Genomic DNA, 21,814 nt, shown 5'->3' with positions numbered 1-21,814 from the left:
TCAGTACTGTTGAAACATTCATTCATGCATTCTTTTTATCACTATAGAATGGTAGGTCAGTTACATGCTGATGTAATGCTCTCGAGTTTGACAGCAATAAAACACACATTTCAGTAACATAATTATTTTTTAAAAAACTTTGATTTTTAGTACACGTGCTTTCATAATGAGATTCTGAACGTCACCGCCAGGAATCAAACTCAGGACCTTTACATAAATCACTTAGTTAAGAATTTATCATGAATGTTATGATTTCCTGGGCTAAGCAGTTAGCATACGTGCCTTTGGCGTCGGAAGCCCGGGTTCGATTCCCGGCGGGAGCTCATGTGGTTCGGATTCCACGTTAATCAGTAGGTCCACGTCTCATATAGCCTCGCTGCTGAAAGGGACGCTAAACTAAAAAATCAAAAAATCAACTCAAATTCACGCTGCTCAATTCCTTTTTTCCCATTACATATTTGTTTTACCGTACCTGTTTGTTTGTTTTCATTTTTTAATCATGGCCCAATCGTGTTTTACTGTTTGTAATGAAATTACTCGTCATTATAGACGATTTATGTACGTTTATGTATTATGAGGTGTGCACGTCAACCATTTAGCTTAGTTTTGAAAAGAATGTATGATAACGCGTGAGAATATTAAATTACAGAAAAGGTTTGACATGCACCGACGTGGAAAGCAAACCCACCGAGGCTTGAACCAGGGCCTTCCACGTCCGAACCATGTACGCTAACCGCTTAGTCACAATAATAAAAAAAAAAATACGCTATACAGATTTTGTTTCGACAATTACGTATGCGTAACGTTAATGTTCGATGAGTCTCTTCAACTTGCAAACGTATCATTTAAAGGACGTTGTGAGTAGAAAAAATGCTTACGCGTGCTTTCTAACATCTCAGTACTGATGAAACATTCATTTCATGCATTCTTTTTATCACTATAGAATGATAGGTCAGTTACATGCTGATGTAATGGTCTCGAGTTTGACGACAATAAAGCACTCATTTCAGTAACATAATTATTTATTTATTTTAACTTTGATTTCTAGTACACGTGCTTTCATAATGAGATTCTAAACGTCACCGCCAGGGAATCAAACTCAGGACCTTTACATGAATCACTTAGTTAAGAATTTATCATGAATGTTATGATTTCCTGTTTATCAAGTGATTAAGATTTTTCTTTCTTCTTTTCTTTTGTAGTAAATTCACGCTGCTCAATTCCTTTTTTTCCCATTACATATTTGTTTTACCGTACCTGTTTGTTTGTTTTCTCCTTTTATTAACATGGCCGAATCGGGTTTTACTGTTCGCAATGAAATCACGCGTCATTATAGACGATTTAACATTGAAGGCAGAATGCTCGAAATTCAATTCAACGCACCGCCCGTAGGAACCGATATCATACAGTATGTACATAATAGTTTCCAAGCAATGCTAGACTATTTGTTAGCCAATGTCGACGATGAGGCGATGGTTGGTTTATCAGTAATATCGCCACGGAATACCAATAAACCATTTTGGGTGAGTTTTCGCCAAGCACGAAACCTAACACTAGAAACGATGTGGGCCTCATTCGAAAGAGTGTTACAAAGTAACAATGCATTTCTCCTGCACGAACCATTCACGGTTCATTTTCATCGTGTGGATATTCCACGTGGCTATGGCGGTTTGCGGCAAGGAATACTTCAAAATGAAGAATTGTTACGTTGCAAGCGTGGGATTGTACGTGTACAAAATCAAGATTCAAGGTGTCTAGCGTACGCCCTTGTTATTGCTATTGGCCTGAAAAAATACAAGAATGTAGATGTAAAACGATATACACAGTATCAACATCAGAGAAAATGTATTGTGGACGATGAAGTCGATGCGTTATGTGCAAATGCAGGAGTCAATTTGGATCATGGTGCCAGTGTAAATGAAATTCGACAATTTCAGTCATACCTCAAAGAATATAAAATTACAGTGTATACCAGTTTCACAGGTCGTGACATCATGTACGAGGGGCCCAACGATGAAAATCGCACTCCCATAAATTTGATTTGTTTGGCTGGCCACTTTGATATCATCCAATCTTTAACTGCTTGTTTTGCAACCAAGTTCTACTGTGAAGCGTGCCATAAAAAGTATAGTAAACGTAATGAGCATGTGAAAAATTGTCCTGTAACATGCTCCAAATGTTTACAGAGACCACTATGCGACAAGAACCAAACGCTGATATTATGCAACGACTGCAATCGTCAATTTTATGGCGAACAATGTTTTAATAATCATCGTAATATTGTATATCATCGTGGGGAACCTGTATGCAAAATGGTGAAGCAATGTACTAGATGCTACAGAGTATATTCCTTTGTACGAAGTGGAGAACGCATTCATGATTGTAATGAGATCTTTTGCAATGTTTGTAAGAAGATTGTTCCGGGATCACATCAATGTTTTATGCTTCCTGATCGACAATGTTTGAAACCTGGTGTTCCTTCACTCATGCACGCAAAGAAAGCCTTGTTGATATTCTATGATATAGAATCTATGCAGGACACGAATATTGGCGATAATACGTATGTACACATTCCAAATTTATTGGTTGCACAACAAGTATGTTACGCATGTGTTGAAAACAATAATATCCAGCAGTCTTGCAGTACGTGTGGTCAGCGCCAGCATATTTTCCAAGGAGAGGATCCAGTTTATGATTTTCTCCAGTACTTGCGGGAACGTCGTCCCAATATAAATAGGATTTTCTGTGTCGCGCACAACGCTAAGGGATACGATGGACATTTTATCCTAAAGACCATGGTAGAACAATGTCAATGGAGACCCGACGTCATATTAAATGGGACCAAGATACTGAGTTTAACGTTGAATAATCTGACGTTCATTGACTCGTTGAACTTCCTACCTATGGCATTAAGTAAATTGTCAAAAGCGTTCAATTTACCCGCAACCAAAGGCTACTTCCCGCATTTCTTCAACACCAAGGAGAATCAATCGTATATTGGAACACTTCCAGAAACGAAGTATTATGGTGCAGATGAAATGGCCGTCGAAGACAGAAACAAGTTCATGCAGTGGTACAACGATCATCGTAATGACACGTTTGATTTTCAGAAAGAAATTCTCAAGTATTGTATTCAAGATGTCAATGTACTGCGACAAGCATGTGTTTCGTTTATGACGTCATTTGAAACAGAAACCAAAGTGAATCCCTTCTTGGAGACGATCACGATTGCCAGTGCTTCCAATTTAGTATTCCGCCGGAATTTCCTTAAACCTAACACCATAGGAATTCTACCGGCACATGGCTATCGATGGAGAAGTACCCAATCGATCGCTGCAATGCAATGGCTGGCCTACATTGAAAAAACCGAAGAAAAACAAATCTTACATGCGGCCCGACAAAAGGAAGTGTTTATTGCGGGATTCCATGTTGATGGTTACTACCAAGATCCTGAGACGTTAGAGGAGCACGTCTACGAGCATGCCGGTTGCTTTTACCACGGGTGTAAAGTATGTTTTACTACAGGTCGTAATCAGCCCATCTACAGCAATCCAGAAGACACCATGGAATTCCGTTATGAACGAACGCAAAGAAAAAATGCAAGACTGCGTGAATTGGGGTACATTGTACATGAAATGTGGGAGTGCGAATTTAATCAGTTCTTAAAACAAAATCCTGCAATGGCGACGTATCTGAAAAATCACCCGTACATGAACCGCAGACCATTAAATCCAAGAGATAGTTTTTTTGGAGGAAGGACCAATTGCGTGAAATTGTACCACCAAGTCGACGAAAAAGCGGGGGAAGTAATAAAATATTTCGATATTGTCTCGCTTTATCCTTACATCAATAAGTGTGCTAAATACCCTGTAGGCCATCCACGAATTTATCTACAGGGTGATGAAAATATACCACCAATAAATAAAGTCAATGGTCTAATCAAAATGTCGATATTACCAAGTCGCCATCTTTATCATGGTCTCTTGCCTTACCGATGTAACAAGAAACTACTCTTTCCACTGTGTGCTGCGTGTGCCGAAGAAATGAACCCAGACCCTACAGCAACGTGTACACACAACGATCAGGAGCGATGCCTCACTGGAACTTGGGTATCATATGAAATCCAGAAAGCAGTAGAATTAGGATATCAACCAGTGGAAATTTTTGAAATTTGGGACTATGACATTGAACAATATGATCCCATCACGAAAACAGGTGGCTTGTTCACGGAATATATCAATACATTTTTGAAATCAAAAATGGAAGCGTCTGGCTGGCCCAGTTCCTGTGTGACCGAAGAAGACAAATCAAAATTCATACAAACCGTCCTGGAGCGTGAAGGTATTGCATTGGATCCGTCCAAAATTGAAAATAATCCTGCACGAAGAAGTTTATCTAAGCTTTGTGTGAACTCATTATGGGGAAAGCTTTGCCAAAGATCAAACTTTAGCCAGACCACAATTATTGATCGGCCGGAAGAATTTTATGAAAAACTCACTTCCCCCGACATTAAACTCCATCAAATTGTACCCATCAATGATACGATGTTGTATGCGTTCTGGGAGTACAATGAACATGTGCCTGTTCAAAACCGAAACACCAATGTCGTGTTAGGTGCATTTACAACATGTCAGGCACGTCTGGAACTGTACAAGTACCTGGAAATGTTGCAGGAACGTGTTTTATATTTCGACACGGATTCTGTAATATTTACGGAGAAGCCCGGGGAGCCAACCATTGAACCTTCTACGTACTTGGGATGCTTATCGAATGAGATGGAGTCTTACGGACCACGAGCATACATCAAGACATTTGTCAGTGGAGGACCAAAAAATTACAGCCTAGAAATATACAATCCGGATACCAACGTCACCAGTTACATATGCAAAATTAGAGGATTTACATTAAATTACAATGCAGGACAACAATTAAATTTCAATACGCTAAAAGAAATGATTACAAATCAATGCCGTGGACAAGTCACCATCACTATCCCCCATAAGATATGCAGGACTAAAGACCATACCATCATCACACGAAAGGAAGAAAAAATGTACAGTATCCAGTACACAAAACGTCGATTTAAAGAATTCAATTCTTATGATACGGTTCCGTACGGGTACGTTAAAAAACAAAAGATGGAACTGGAAAAAGAAGATGAAGAAGAAAAAACTGTAAATACCCAATAAGGCCGTCATTTCTTTTTTTCCTTTTCCTTTTCTTTTTCCCTTCCTTAACCGCAAAGCAGCAACACCAAGAAGAAAATGAAGTACCCACAAGAGTTCATAAACCACCACCAACACCATCAGTGGAAGAAATGCAGTCATCTCGTACCGAAGGAGGAACCTTGACCATAAAGCTGCAACACCAAGAAAAAATGCAGTACCCAGAAGAGTTCATAAACATCCATCAGTGGAAGAAATGCTGTCATCTCGTACCCGAGGAGGAAGATGAGCCTAAACAGATCCATCATTTACGAGTAAGTTTTATTTCTCTCTTATCAATATTGACTCATTTTTACTGTTTCAGAAAAAAAAAAGAAATTCATAAAGTAATCCGTCGTTTCTTCTTTTTCTTTACAGGATACGGCTACAAGATTCGAAGATGATGACGCGTCCAACATATTCATTAAACTAGATCCTGTATTTATTATGTTAATAAACTTGTATGAGAAGACCACATACTTTTCGTTAAAATACAACAAGTTGAAAAAAAAATGTGTTTTATTATTTCTTGAAACCCTGAACACTTGTTTTCAAATCATGGTAATCTTGAAAATTTAAGGTGGAAAATATATTCAAGATTTGGTTTACATGATTTTGTTCGAAAAAATAATTAAAGAATTTTTTTAGTGTCCAAAATTTGATTTTTAATTTAGTTCGAAAAAAATTGGATTTGAAAAATTTTAGATGTGGTTTACAACTTTAGTTCGAAAACTTGTTTTTAAAAATTGGTTCGAATTTTTTTGAAATTTTTTTTGGTTCGAAAATTTTTTTTGTTCGAAAATTTTTGATCTGAAAATTTAGTTCGAAAGTTTTTAGTTTAAAATTTTTTGTTAAAAAAAATATTTAAATTTTTAGTTCGAAAATATTTTGTAATTTTTGTTTCAAATTTTTTAGTTCGAAAATTTTTTGTTTGAAAATTTTTGTTTAAAATTTTTTTAGTTTTGAAATTTTTTTAGTTCGAAAAATTTTTTAGTTTAAAATTTCTTGTACTCTGTGGAACCGTTTCGAAAAGAATCGGAGCAGTTTAGATAAGAAAAATCTGGCAACACTGTTTCCATTAATGAAGCGCTTACTGAGCAATAAATCGCTTAAACTCACAACAATGTGTTATAAGAAATCTACAAGCGACACCCCTCTTTCACCATTGTTACTTCCAGAGACATAGGCTACTAATTCAAGGACAGGATCTCCATCAAGGTAAAAAAGCTGGTAATCATCTTATCTACCAAAGAGAACGATAATATTTAAGGTAAACTTCAGTACAATATCATGATACCATAAAAGGGTTATTTAAGGATGTGGTTGAACCCTCCATGGGAACTTTAAGGTACCAAAAAGGGGAACTAAATTCTAAAATCCAGGATCACCGACATATCGCTCTATATTTCACTCATGGGCTGTGGGGGTGCTAAGATCATGTGACTTCTATCAACCAATCAAAATTGATGTACCAAAACATTCATCTTACCTGTAAAAGGAAACAAATGAGTGAGGGGTATTCCCATGTAATCTGTTCACCGTGTGGTGGGTCTAAAATCATGTGACCTCTATCAACCAATCAGAATCGAGATACCAAAGTGTACATCAGAAAGGACACCCTAATTTCAAAAATCCTAGGATCTAAAATCACGTGATCTCTATCATCCAATCAGAATCAAGGTACCAAAGCACTCATCTTACCCGTAAAAGGAAACGAATTAGTAATGGATTTCCCCGCAAGGGTAAAACATGACGTCATACCATGTGACCTGTTCACCGTGTAGCGGGTCTAAGATCATGTAACCTCTATCAGCCAATCATAAGCACTCATCTTACCCGTAAAAGGGAACGAATTTTCAAATATCCCTGGGTCTAAGATCATGTGACAGCTGTCAACCAATCAAAACACACATCTTACCCGTAAAAGGGAACAATTTTCAAAAATCCCGGTCATAAAAGAGAATGAGGGATTTCCCCGCAGGGTGACTCATGACGTCATACCACGTGACCTGAAAATTTGAATTTCCCGCGTGGGCGGGGCCTAACGTCACGTGACCTCTCTCAGCCAATCAGAATCGAGAAAATTTTTGCTGACTCGACGTAATATACGGGGGGGCCTACTACTATTGTGTAATCTGCTGTCACAAAAGATCCTATTTTTTTCCTATTTTTCGATCGGTACGGAAAAACAATATTTCTCCATACTATTTTACCATAAATTATTAATTATTAATTGTCAATAAACTTTAACTTTTAAATGAATGAAGCGAGATAATTTTACTATGATGTTTTAAAAACTGGTCATTTGGGGGGGGGCAGGAAACCATTTGGGGAGGCCTGGCCCCGATGCCCCCCCCCCTTGGCTACACCCCTGGGTACCAATATCATCATTCCAATATCAATATCTGTAGACTGCTTGCAGTTTTGTGTATGAAGTGAAATGTATAAGTATTGATGGGAAAATATTGCACAGAAACATTATATTCATATGTTGAACATACCTTTTTGAACTGTATGTTGTGCAAAGTATCCCCACCTATGGGGTTATTTTGCACCAAAGTTTATATTTCAGTAATTATGTGATCATACTAAATGTTTACTATTCCACTTGCATAATGCTTTCCTTATGTATCTAGCTATTATATGTTTAAATACAGCGTTCTAAATCATTACGTTTGTAAATTATATCCAATTTCGTTTCCTATACATTCCTTAATTCTAATGCAAAGTAACCCCGTTTAACGGTATATATATATATATATATATATATATATATATATATATATATATATATATATATATATATATATATATATATATATATATATATAGTAAGTTTGGGTGATTCCGGACAGTCGCTGAATTCAGACATTCTAAGCTTACGATAGTACTGTTCTTCGCATGTGTGGACTTGTTGTGAAGCCCATTTGAAGCACCGTATCTTCCTACAGTTCAGTAGGAAGTGCAAAAAAATGTTGTACGTAGTTTCAACGGTGAGGGAAAGAAGAAGAAAGAGGAAAGTCCATGCATGTTTTTTGACCTGATGTATCTTTTTAGTGGAATACGTTAATGTTTTACACAGAAGTGGTTGTCAGCAAATGGTTAAGACACATATCAAAGTGAAGTCCGTACTTTACTCGTTGCATATTGGAAGAATTATAATACTTTGGGTACATCTGCTCAACTCATGCACAAGTTTACAGTGCTCAAAATGATCGAATCCGGACGTTTAAGGAAGGGTGAATTCGGACATGTTTATTACTTTAAGTTTAATCCAGACAATGTAATTAATGCACTAAAAAGATTCACAACACTTTCTCGCTTTTCACGCTTATGAGTGTAAAATAGAGGTCTACTGAGGCCCTACGTGAGGTCTATGGCTTATATCTAGCATCTATTCATTTTTGCCATAAATTGACTCCGAAGAATCACCAGAAAAAAGCAATAAAATTATCTTAGATTTTACAGAAACAACTAAATTACGGAATGCTATTCATAAAGTACTCAAACATTCTACACCACTCAATGGCTACATCATTTGGTATATTCCCATTTGATCCACAACAAGTTCGGTAACACGAATTTCTTTAGTCGAATGAACATGATCCGCCAGAAACTGGAAACAATTCCTGTTGTGTGTCATCAGACTCATCCCTAAACACGTCTCAATAGCCTTCAGAGTCCTCAGTTAAACAGTTCTTATATTTTCCTGCTGTTGCTTTTCTTCCAAACCCACATCCCAAAGACTAGGTGCTGCTAAAAGATTAAGTGTCACGAATTGCAGTTTGTTTCAAACTGTCTCCTCAAACACAATCTAAGCTATGAATGAAAGCAACTGTGGATTATGTGGGAAGAATTATTATGCACTATCATCAAGCAAATACAGTTCCTGGGTGTCTTGTACTATGTGTAAGACCTGGTTTCATGAAAGATGTGTGGCAGGTGATAAGGAATTGTATTTTATCTATGGAAGACGTGTCTGAATTATGACTAGTGCTTCACAAAACTGGCAGAAGTCATTGACGCAAAAAGAAAAATAAATAAATAAATAAATGCTAGTCTCAGTGCACATATTATACATTTTACTAATAATCTAGTTATTACTAGCAAAGATAGTAGTACAATGTGGTTGTAATTGAAACAAATGTGATTACTATGTTTAATGATTAAACACTATAGTGTTAGTTACACTACTGTGCATTTAGGTTACAGTTTCAACAGTAATTCATATATAAACTGTTATGTTAATAATTTGTATGTATTTATCATGTATTTGTATTTATATTCTGTACTTATGATGCTAGAATGTTAGTGTAGCAAGATAGTAAGCTAAAATATACCTATCATGTATATACCTTCCTTCAAAGTTCAGTGTCCGGAATCGCCAACCTACTGTCCGGATTCACCCTTCCAAATTTGCAAATCAAAGATTTTGTCAACTTTCAGAAAATTATTTTTTTAACTCTTAACATAAAATACCAGGAAAACTATTTCAGTTGGACATGCATACCAACATATCGTTAAATAATATGACGAAGTATTGGATATTTTTGTTGAGCGGGGTGGTAGTAAAAGAAAGAAACATTAGAACTGTCCAAATCCACCCAAACTTACCCTATATATATAGTTATTCTTCGTTATTACACCCAAACATAGACTGAAAGTATTTGATAACAATATCCTGAGACGAATATTCGGACATAAGAGGAACGGGAATGGGGAATGGGGATAGGCGGAATTTTCATAACGAGGAACTACATAATTTATATGGTTTACCCAACATTGTTAGGGTCGTCAAGTCTAGGAGGCTTAGGTGGGCGGGTCATGCAGCTAGAATGGAAGAAAGTAGAAACGCTTTCAAAGTCTTGACATGAAGACCAATCGGAAAACGACCATTAGGAAGACCTAGGCGCAGATGGGAGGACAATGTTAAGATGGATCTCGCAGAGATAGGAATACAAAGTAGGAACTGGATCCAATTAGCTAAGGATAGAAGTCAGTGGAGAGCTTTTGTGAACGCGGCATTGAACCTCCGGGTTCCATAGGCCATAGAGTTAGTTAGTTAGTTAGTTAGTTATTACACCCAAACTTACCCTTCGTTATTCTTACACAGTTTCTTCTTTAGCTACTATATATACGTAGTAAGGATAGATATATAGTTAACTTGGGACTAAGCAAAACGAGAGAATTGTGCCTAATAACAAAATTAATGGGACTACTATATGAACATTAAAGAAAAAAAATCATAGAGCTCCTTGCAACGAAATATTTCTACCCCAAATAACTCAGAGTAATAACGGTGCATTTTCTGTGGTTATGTATGATAGAAAAAAAGAAATATGAAAGCAAATTTTAAAATAAACATTTCATAAACAAATAAATTCAAAGAATATGTGAGTCTAGTAAAGGTGAAAACTGACTCAGCTAACAACAAAAGTTCCACATATAGCAGGAAGTGAAGCTTTAGAAGAAAAGCTTATCCTCACAATTTGCTTGTTTTCAGTTTTGCAGCTTGACAGCAGACACGTCGCACGCAAAGTAGGTAGACATAACGAATTATAATCAAACGGGAATCGTTCAAGGCTGTCAAAAGCTATAGCTTAGTTAAAATTTACGCCCGGCTTAAAAGCTTCCATAATACGCGTAGAGAATGCATAAGCTTTGCCCTATATTTTCCTCTTTGCTCTTGTAAAACCGATAATTGCATACCTTTCACTAATTGTGCTCATGACAGCCAATATGCGTCAGCTTCAAATTTTCATACTCTCATTCTGAACAGTGATAAAGGAGGGTGGGGAGGAAATAGCAACCCTACAGAATGAGCCATAGAATGATTGAATTTTGTTTTAGAAAGGTTCGATGGATTAGACGTGGTGCATGCTATTTTTTTCTTTTCTTGATATTACATAGTGTGCATAGTTTCCACAATTTTGTTACCTACGTCCATACTAGGCCTATAACTCTATTCTCTATGGACACCGCGTGCGTGGGTTTTCTCGAGGGTCTCCCGTTTCCTCACACTTTCTTCATTCCACCATTTCATTCATTTCTCATCTTCACCGTCTCCTTTAGCCTAACCGGCATAACCATGGGACGTAAAACTTAAAGATTTAATTTCATTTTTTTTTCTATTCTCTATGGAACTATTGTGAACGTAACCATATTCATGTACGTGCAATGGAATCTAGGTAATTTTATTTGGATAGAACTGTGATTAACTTGGTTACTTGGACTTACTTACTTACTTACTTACTTAATATATATCGGGTGTTGCAAAATAAGTGTTACAACTCCTGGGAGGTGACTCCTGCCACTGAGACAACAAAAATAAGTTCTCTTCAACTTTCGGCTATCGGACATTGTATAGTTTCGGATCTACAAGGTGCCGAAAGCGTGGGAAAATGACTTCCGGACGCCAATAGTTCGGAAACTATCCAACATGAAGAGGTCGGGTAAAACATTCACTGAAGAAGTCATACCTGATGTATTGAATTTTGCATGTTTCACAATCCTACCATGCACGCGCAAGGGATTCCACAAAGGAACGTAGGGAGTCCCAGATAATCTGCCAAATGAAAATTGATGTAAATGGATATGAATTGATAGGGTTTCTACCAGGTAACAATCATTCGTTTGTATTAAGTCGATATCTAGAACAAATACAAAATGGTGGACACAATTCATGCCCGTTGTGTGTAGTTACATAATCGCCAGGTACGGATGCTGGCCAACAGTAACGTTCTGAGTATTAAGTGTAGCGAATTTGTACTCAAATGCTCTAGAAAAACATCTGGATTGTCGGTAGAGCACAACAGATGAAGCAGGATGATTCACATGTGTGGAAACACTTAACGAAAAATGCCCAGAAATGCACTCATACTCAGTAAACGTGAGCTCAAAGCGTCGGAAATGTAATGAATAGTATCAATAACATGAAAGCCATTGCCAATTCACCAATATTATTCCATCAATCCGATGCAATATGATGCGCAAGGTTGCATACCAATAAGAATGCAACAACTGAGGCCAAGTTGAAGTTGTGCAAGGGGATTCACAAAGAAACTGGGTAAACTAAATGAATGTCACTAGTGGGATCGCAATGATCGATATTGAAATGTGGCCAATGTGTGTGTCGATATCAACATGTAGCTAATGGACAAATGTCAACATGTCCCACTACTAAGGGAAGTCAGATCAGTAAAAATAAATTTTGTTCCCTCAAGGAATTAGGAATTAGATGTGTTTTTATGGATTGTCGGCATCTAAGGCCATTTAGTGTGTCACGTATATGAGGGATGACGTCCCTCGGCGAGCACGCTATCCGATGGAAGGGAAGGAATTGGGAAAGGAAGGAAGCGGTTTGGGACCATTATGTTAGACACAATCCCGGCATTTGTCTAGTGTGAATGAGGGAAACCCAGGAAAATCTCACTCAAGATGGCTGACCTGAAAAAGCTGTTACATTTTTCGACCAAGTGTCCCCATTGGGAGTCGATCCCGGGACCGATCGCACCGAAGGCGAGAGCGTTAGCAACTACGCGATGCAGGGGGATATTATTGTTTCAACTTAACGGAAAAAAGCTGCTTACAACTTCAGAAAGCTGTAAGAACTAAAAAAAAAAAATATATTTATTCCTTTAGCTTGTAACGATTAAATTTAAATTTTAACCTGCGACTTCAAGAGCTCTCACTGGTATATACTGAATAATTACTACTGGCGTAGCTTCCATGATGACAGCTGAGAAGGCCGCTCTCACATGGAATTATGAATATTGAACTTTTAAAAAAAAAAATGTTTAATTTGCTATCAGAATTTCTCGTTTCGAACATTGGCCAACTCTTCAACTGAAATACTGAACTGTGCGATGGTTGAATTGGTTGCAAACATGTTGCATATGCAATGTTCATATTTTCTTGACCAATATAAAAAAAAAATCTGAAATGAAGATTGTCAGGAAACCTGGGAAACTATAAATATGGATATATGCTACTGTAAGACGAGATTACACTTAAGATGTAATGTGACAAGGATGAGCGCTTTATGAGTCACCCTAGCCTCCAATGATGAAAAGTTTTAATTTCACTGGAGAGTTGCAGCCTTTCCCCAAGTTGTGATCCACACTTGTTTCTTGTTAATATACGTCCGTAATTCGTGAGTTCCACACTTCATCCCTCTTGTAAACACTGAAATTAGTATTTTTAAAAATATATTCTCTAAATTAAAACAGATCGACAACATTTTGTTTGTGGGTTTTCTCGAGGTTATTTTGTTTCCTCCCAAATTTCAATTCCAATAATTCTTTAATAGTAATTCACTTTCATTACTTATGCCGGAAGGGAATAACAGTGACATGTTAAATAAGATTGCATTTTCCTCTAATAAAACGAATAATTGTAGCTGTTAGAAATGTGGACCTATTCAACATTTTTTTTGAAAGATAAATTTAATTTTAGCAGTTCACGGTTATCTCTCTAGGCTAATTCATACGGTGATAAATGAAAGAAACAGTGGATTAAAGATACTGACAGGAGAGGAAACTGGAACCCGAGGAACCCCACGCATATAATATTTCCCCATCACAAAACCCACTACTTGGTAAGGCTAAATATCGAACCAGGGAATGCACGCAACAGAATTAATGGTCTTCCACTGACAAACGATGGTCCAAGATATGCATGATTTGAAACACATCAGTTCTACTCATTGAACAATGTGGATGAGTTCCTGTTCTCAGTAGCTATCTAGCGGAAGCTCCCTGCAGAAGGTAACCTGACATTAGTTTACATTGACCTAGAAGGTGTTGAAACTGAAATTTCAGTAATCTTATTCATTTAGTAAAGAAAAAATATTATTTATATTATTATTATTATTATTATTATTATTATTATTATTATTATTATTATTATTATTATTATTATTATTATTATTATTATTATTATTAGATATTATTATTGAGAAATTTGAAATCAAATTAAAATTATATAGCTGGGTCAATATTTTTTTCTTAACGATGCGAAGTATTTTATGTATAAAACATACAAACTACATGCAAGATTAACAATAGTATAAAGTTTGCATAGAAACTGCTGCCTGAAAATAAATAACATTAATATTGAATATATGCAATAGGGTATATTCTAATATAAATAATATTAAAGAAAGGCATTTTTTCCTATATCGGTCCTCTTTGATCAAACATTGGATTGAACTTCCATTAATTTTAGCCACTACATTGTAGAATGGAAGCCGAGTTCTATCAAGGAATTCCTAAGACCAGTTTCCGACAAGAGACCTATGCTGGAAAAAGCGGGAATTACACGTAAACAAAGGAAAGGTTACTATGTTTTACTTTTTCTTCAACATTATCAATTGCTAATATTATTTCTCATTATAGAACTTAATAATTGAATATTCAGGGCTGTTAGTTCTAAGCAATTTCTTCATCCCCTCTTTAGACACCTAAAAATTAAACTAAAAAAACTCACTTTTGGAATTTGGAATTTGGGTTACTCTCGAAAAACTACAATCATGGCTAATTTCAACTTTCCATGTCAACCGGAAGTACTTGTTATTTTATGTAAGTGATTGCCTGAGTTTATGCAGTTTTATATATATAGTTTGGATATTTTTTAAGCTGTCACGTTTCCGAAGATTCTGTTTGTAAGGAATGAAATAAGGAAATTCCTAAAATATTTTAAATTATCATTTTGCAAAAATGAAGAAAAAATCAAAAGTTTAAACTGAATATTTGAACATAGTATTCCGTCACTTTAAATAGTGTCGGCAAAGCACTGAAGGCAACCTAGAAAATGTAAGAAAATCGTTGCTTAACAAATCGGGGATGTTATCTCTACCACCAGCTTTATAAGAAGTTGGAAACATGAAAGAATAAATCGTTTAATTCATTAAAATACATGAATACTAAATTCGGGATATAACTTGAACATAGCTATCACTGTAATTATAAATGAAATACACAAAATGCATATTTCAAAACATGCAGCAGAATTTGGGTAGGTAAAATAATCTTTGGTCAGTAAAATGTAATTTTTGGTTATGTAAAGTTCCTTCGATATGTCAGCTGATTACAATATCTTTATGTATCGAGGAAGCTCCATGAACTGTCGTCCAAGGAACTTGCTCCGTTAAAATCTTATGCACACTTCCTCGACAAACTAGGCGTTCGTGATTTCATTCAAAGGCTGTTTTATAAAAGTCCACCCCTTTTCTCCTCTTCACCATAAAAGGTAGAAAACTCCGAATGTTAGGGAACACCGACAATGACGTTGTCATGACGTAGATCGAAAGTTCTAGAATGTTTAGGACATAAACCTCCAACGTTTAGTACCTCAAGCATTACCCTCAATTGACCTCACAGAAGGTGAAATCGTCCAACGTGAACTTACCAGTGCAGCTGATTAAAGTAGAAAATACGGATTTCCACAAGAAATAATGTTTATGTATGTGACTATAAATCACATCACCCTGTAAAATGCATAAGCTGGGAAGTTAGTCAATATCAAAATATTGACTCGACAAACTAACACAACAGTGTATAGCTGACGTATGACAAGATGTGTATTGTGTAAAAGTAGCAAGTTAGGGAATAAAGGTCAGGATAAGGACTATGATATAGACATGTCCAGGGTGAAGGACTTCTGCTATTGCACCTAATTTAATGAACCAAACAAGTTTTTACAAAATGCTTCAAAAATGCTTGAGGCTACATAAGTTCAATTCTTCTTGGGACAAAAAATAAAATTTTGTGACACCCACTAGAATCGAACGAAGGACTTCCAGAACCATATCTCTCAGCATGTAACAATAGCTAGCATGGGTGTAGTTGTATTTTTATCATTACAATTCGTTTGATTTCCGACCTCAAGGCCGACGTATATTAACCTATGCTACCTCCATCTGACTCGGCTTGGTTGGCCTTCTTTGGTAAATATGCGGCCAGCATAACGGAAAGAGAGGATGCTACGTTTTTCGGAGAGAACGGCTAGACTGTTTAAGAAAAATATTTGAACATATCAGTTGAGTCGAGCACAATTTTTTTTATTCTCTTTCATTGAAATATACATCGTAAATGGAAAGGAGGGGGAGAAGGAGGATTCAAAGCTGCTTTTCGAATATTTCCATAACTTTACTTTCGCAATAAATAAAGTACTAAATAAACAAAATAAGTAGATCCGGGGTCGGTAGCATGATCCTATAATTTAGCTCTCTTGTGATGGAGACAAGATGTAGTGGGAGGAATGGCCTATACCGGTGATTCTCAATATTATTTGACTAACGACACCGGTCGTCCATCACATCGTGACACACTTGTTTCATATTTTTATTACAAATTATAATAATAATTATATTATTATAATAGTGAAACAAATTAGTTTTTATAATGACTCTATATAGCACTGAGCATTATTGCTGCCGCTGGAGGTGTTGACTAGTACAATCTGTCTGGATTTTAACTGATTATTATTAAGTTCTTCATGATTTCAAAATTCTAAAATTTCGCAACACATCTTAGGGGACTGCTTGATACACCAGTGTGTCATGACACATCAGTTGAGAACTACTGGCCTATACTATGAGGATTGATTATATGTGATAATCTGGGCACTTGCCAGAAGCGCCATATACAAGCTCCGATCAGAGCTGTAACAATTGGCGCTGCAAGTCGATGCAACGCACTCGCGCCTGCGGATGAAAGTGACCTACGAGGTCTGGCTAAAAATAATAATGGGTCTGGCAGCCCTGTCAGTAATATATGTAGAGCAGTGGAGAGTGCATGCGCGGAGAGGAACCTTGAACCTTCGAGATATACATGAGTTGGCGCTCTCAGTCGGATTTAGTCTGTGAGCAGCGACTGAAGAAAGTTGTGTGCAATCATGCTGACGGAAGAATGGCAAATGTGAAAATCGAGCAGTGCATTAACTCGAAATTTCTGGTGAAATTAAGGAAATCACGAGGTGAATGTGTGAAACTGTTATAGAATGTGTATGGTGATAATACGATGTCACATACGAGTGTGTTAGAGTGGCACAAACGCTTCAGCGATATACGGGAAAACGTTGATGATAATGAGAAACCTGGTCGTCCTGTCACCGCAACAACATACGAAAATGTGACAAAGGAGATTGATATTGTCCAGAAAGATCGCAGACTAAGCGTTTCAATGATATCAGACATGATGAGCATCGATAAGCAGACGCAATTCTGCACAACGATTTGAACATGTGCGAAGTTTCCGCTAAATTGGTACTAAGAAACATCACGCAGAAGCAGAAGGACTTCTGGAAGCACCTGTGCAATGACACAATGGAACACCTGGAAGTAGAGCCATACTTGTTAACGAAAATCGTTACTGTGTCGAGACGTGGATCTTTCAGCATGACTATGAAACGAAAAGACAATTTATGTACTGGCGAACTCCCTCATCGCCGTGAGTGAAAAAGGCACACAAGAGCAATTCGAAAGTGAAGGTCATGCTCACTATGTACTTTGATATCAATGACCTGTTCTTATGGTACTTTCAGGTCAGACAGTAAACAAGTAGATTATCAGCAGGTTTTGATGAAGCTGCGAGAAGACTTGGACAAAAGAAAGCCCCTCTTAACTCGAAATTTGGAAGAGCAATGAATGCATCACAATAATACTGCTTCGCATACTGCTTTGCCCGCTATGAAATTTTTGGCAGCTAAGAAGACTTCATTGTTGGAACACCCACCGGACTTGGTACCGCGTTTTTTTCTGTTTCCGAAAGTGAAATCCGCTCTCAAGGAAACTCATTTTTAGACTATGGAAGAGATGAAGCAGAAAAAGGGGATGACACCTGAAGATCCCGACAATTGCTTCCAACAATGAATACCGTATGTAAACGTATATAGAGAGGGAACCAGAGTATGTTGAAGGTGATCATGTTTCATTTATAAGTTTGTGACAATAAACTGTGCTTTTGGCACCAGTCCCGTTACTTTTTAAAGTTGGACCTCGTATACCCTCTCTTTGAAGCTCATATTACTACATAATACTTAAATTATTCTATTATTCTCTTGTATATGTGAGGTATTTACAGTATAAAAAGTATTTTCTAGTAAGATAGTGGAATCGGCCCTTGATCCAAATTGGGTCACTATTGACCCAAAAGGTTACCCTCGACCTAAAACTACCTGAAAAAATTTTTGAACCCCTCCCATTACCGAATTATTGTATCATACATGTTCAAAATTGAATATTTTTAAAATTTGATGAGGGTGGTCGAAAAAATTTGTGTTTCACAGATTGTAGATACCACCTAGATGTAAATGTGCATTTTTCAAAAGCATTGATGTGTATTTTCTTCATTTTTTGTCTGTTGTTAATTTCGAAAAATTGTAGAAAATTTTTTTGGGAGGACACGACGCTAATTTTTTGGTTAAAAATTTGTTATACCCTTAGGTACAACATATATTTTTCTGGGCCTGAAAGTGATGGCAACATTGTCAAAAAGAAACAAAACTGAAAATAAACGTGTTTTTCACACAGTTTTCCCTCCATTTTAGGGCCCTCAAGGTGAGGGCCCCTTCAAACGATCCTTTGACAAACCACAAAATCTTAACACAACTCAAAATACGCAGAGAAAGTACTCAGAGTAAACTAAAGTAAGCTGTATAATTTTACTGAGCGTATTGTGAGTACAAAATACATTATTTGAGGCTTTTTTAGACAGGAGCTAAGTACATCGTAACTTGTAAGGTGCTCCAAGATCCTGGATAATTCTGTAAAGTATTCGCCTCTTATCCGCCCTTTAAAACCGAAACCAGATTCATAGATATCAAGGGAATGACTCTAGTCATCTGGTTATACTGGGACAGTGGTGCAATTATATTAAAGCATCATTCCTGTTATCCACACACAAAACTGCAGCCAGAATGATAATTTTACAAATATCTAGTTGTCATTGGTATATTAATCCATTTTTTCGGCTCGGTCTTTCTCGGCTGAACTCAAGAGACGAACTGAGCTTTTCGCGCGCTTTTTGGAAACCGTTTGGAATGAAAGATGGCGTTGTCGGGAAGTGACCTTACAGGTACGTGTTAAAACATGAAGACAAATACAAAAGAAGATTGAGGTTATGGTAGATAAACATCACAGAATACCGACAGGTAATAAAAAGAAGTTTAATGTTGTGGTAGATGAACATCACAGAATGTCGCCGTAGAATACGAAAGAAGATTGGGGTTGCGGTAGTTAAACATCACAGAATACGGACAGGTAATAAAAAGAAATTGGATAGTGTTGTAGGTGGACATGACACATTAACAGCGGAGAATAGAAAAGATGTTTGGCACCACGAATGGTGTAACATGACGCGAAACTAAACACGAATACAAAATAACTGATGATCCTGTTGAAATGTGAGGTGGTACTGATCGTGAAAACAAAATAATATTACCATAATAACGGATATTCCTGTTAAACAAGAAGCGGTACTGTGAGGAATACAAAAGAACATTGTCACATTGATAGATGAACGTGATGCGATACCGAATGCAAATACAAAGGAAGTTTGGTAGCATGAGAGGTATTGATAATAGAATATCAGTTGTAATCCTTCGATTTTACGTAGATGATATCTGAATGGCTGGTAGATGTTGTGTTTACTCGAATAACAGTAATGACTGAATGTTGTTGTAATAGATGATGTAAATGACCACATGAATAAAATAGATTTTCTTTTAAAAACTTGTAAACCATATATTTGCACATGAACCATGTAAATTTTTCTCTGTACGTAGATGGTAAGTGATTGATTGGTACGTGATATGAATAACATTATTGAGTGAATATTGCTGTAAGATGTGAATGACCATAGCACAATGTAAATAACATGAATGATGTTGTTTTAAAAGATGTTTAGATTAGGTGAATGATATATGAGAACATAAATGAAATGTAAGTACATGTTCTCTCCGCCCCTATAGCTATGAAAATTGTATAGAGAATTGGGAAAATACATGTAAAAATATTTTAGTTGTTGTAGGGGGAGTGTTTGAAAAATTGATTTAAAGCACCACTTGATATGACGTCGTTGGTAATTTTTTCTTATATATGGGATATGAGGATAAGACTGGCATGATATCATCACGGAGTCGTTTGACAGTCAGGTACAACGAGAAATTGAGCTCTGCAATTAGGTAGACTTGGATTTTACGTTTGAGTTTGTCGAATCCCACAAGAAAAAAGTTTAAACCTCCAAGAGTATCTCCAGACTTGTTCATAGAGGAGGATACCTGTTATTTTTCGCCAGCATCTCAAGATATTATCATAGATGCAGAAATTATAGATTTGAGAGATGAGCCAAAATTCATTCCTACTTCAATTGTTGGATCGGGAACAGTTTCACCAGCATTAATACCGCTAACACAATGATTCTCACCAGTATCAGGGTCATCTTCAGCAGCCGCAGCAGCAGGAGGAACATCACAGCAAAGTTTTCAAGTTCCAGCGATAAAGTGGCCCTAGTTGAAGAAGAAAGATCACCTTCCACTGATTTATTTAAAGAAGAAGAGGAAGAAGAAATTCAGCGATTATTAGACAATTGCCGAGATTAAACAAATCTCTGCAAAAGCGAGTGTTTCTCCAGAAGCGACTGTTTCTCCAGATAGCTCATCAGGTGAATCACCATTGCATTTTCCACCTTCACCCCAAAAAGTTTCCATTGGGTTTGCTGTGCGGTCCAAAGGAAAAAAGTGCAAGTGCAAGTGTAAGTGTGACTTTGTAGATGAAAAGTGTGTTAAAGACAGTGTTTTAAACTGGAAAGCAAAGATTGTTTTTCTTTGCCTAGGATGTAGCTTAAATTATTATAATCAATTCGGGCACAGATGCCTTTTTGTGAACACATTAACACTCGAGGTGAAAGCCTGGTGCATTATGACAAATAAAAATGTAAGAAATGAAGTGTATGATGTCTATGTGAAACCACATTTTAATAGTGAAGTAAATGAACACTTGTCTGATGAACAATATGGTTAGTAATTAAGAAATCCTGAATATATTGAAGATTTGCTAAATTTACTGCTCGACAAAGAGAGATAACAAAGTTGTAATGTGTAATTTCTGTACATAGTATCATGATTTGCATGTTTTGTTTCCTTTCTTCTTTGCATATGCATATTATTTTTCTATAGTTGTGTGTATTATTATGTGTGTATACGCGTATATGTTATATTTCTATAGTTGTGCGTATTATTATGTGTATATGTTTGTATATATTATTCTTCTTGTATGTTTACTTATATATTATGACTTTATATGGAAATAAATATATACAGAAAATTCATTTCCTGATTTTTTAAATAAAAAACTTCCTAAATGAAAGGTATCATTGGTATTTTACAATGTGAAATTTATCATATATAACTTTATTTTATACTCTTAAACTTATTGTACACGATTTTGTTTCCTCTAAGTTTGATATTTGATGAGTGCTTTTTATTTTCTTAAAATCCGTTTCCTATTACTTTGAAATATTTAAAAGTTTGATTGGTATTTTTTTACTTCTTTGAACATTTTACATTGAATTTTTTACAAGTTTACAGTATACATTTACAACTAGTTTATT

The 21,814-nt window shown here is 36.3% G+C and overlaps 1 protein-coding gene across 1 annotated transcript in view; it reads left to right on the top strand.

Moving 5' to 3' along the window:
- LOC145688305 (uncharacterized) overlaps positions 1 to 21,814 on the top strand; it is a 1,380,532-nt gene that overhangs the window by 944,335 nt on the left and 414,383 nt on the right. The window lies entirely within an intron of this gene.

Source organism: Thermobia domestica, chromosome 6, assembly GCF_964235325.1.
Source record: "Thermobia domestica chromosome 6, izTheDome1.hap1.1, whole genome shotgun sequence".
Lineage (NCBI taxonomy): Eukaryota > Metazoa > Arthropoda > Insecta > Zygentoma > Lepismatidae > Thermobia > Thermobia domestica.
The sequence above is the reverse complement of the archived record's forward strand: the minus strand, read 5'-3'. Positions and strand labels throughout refer to the sequence as shown.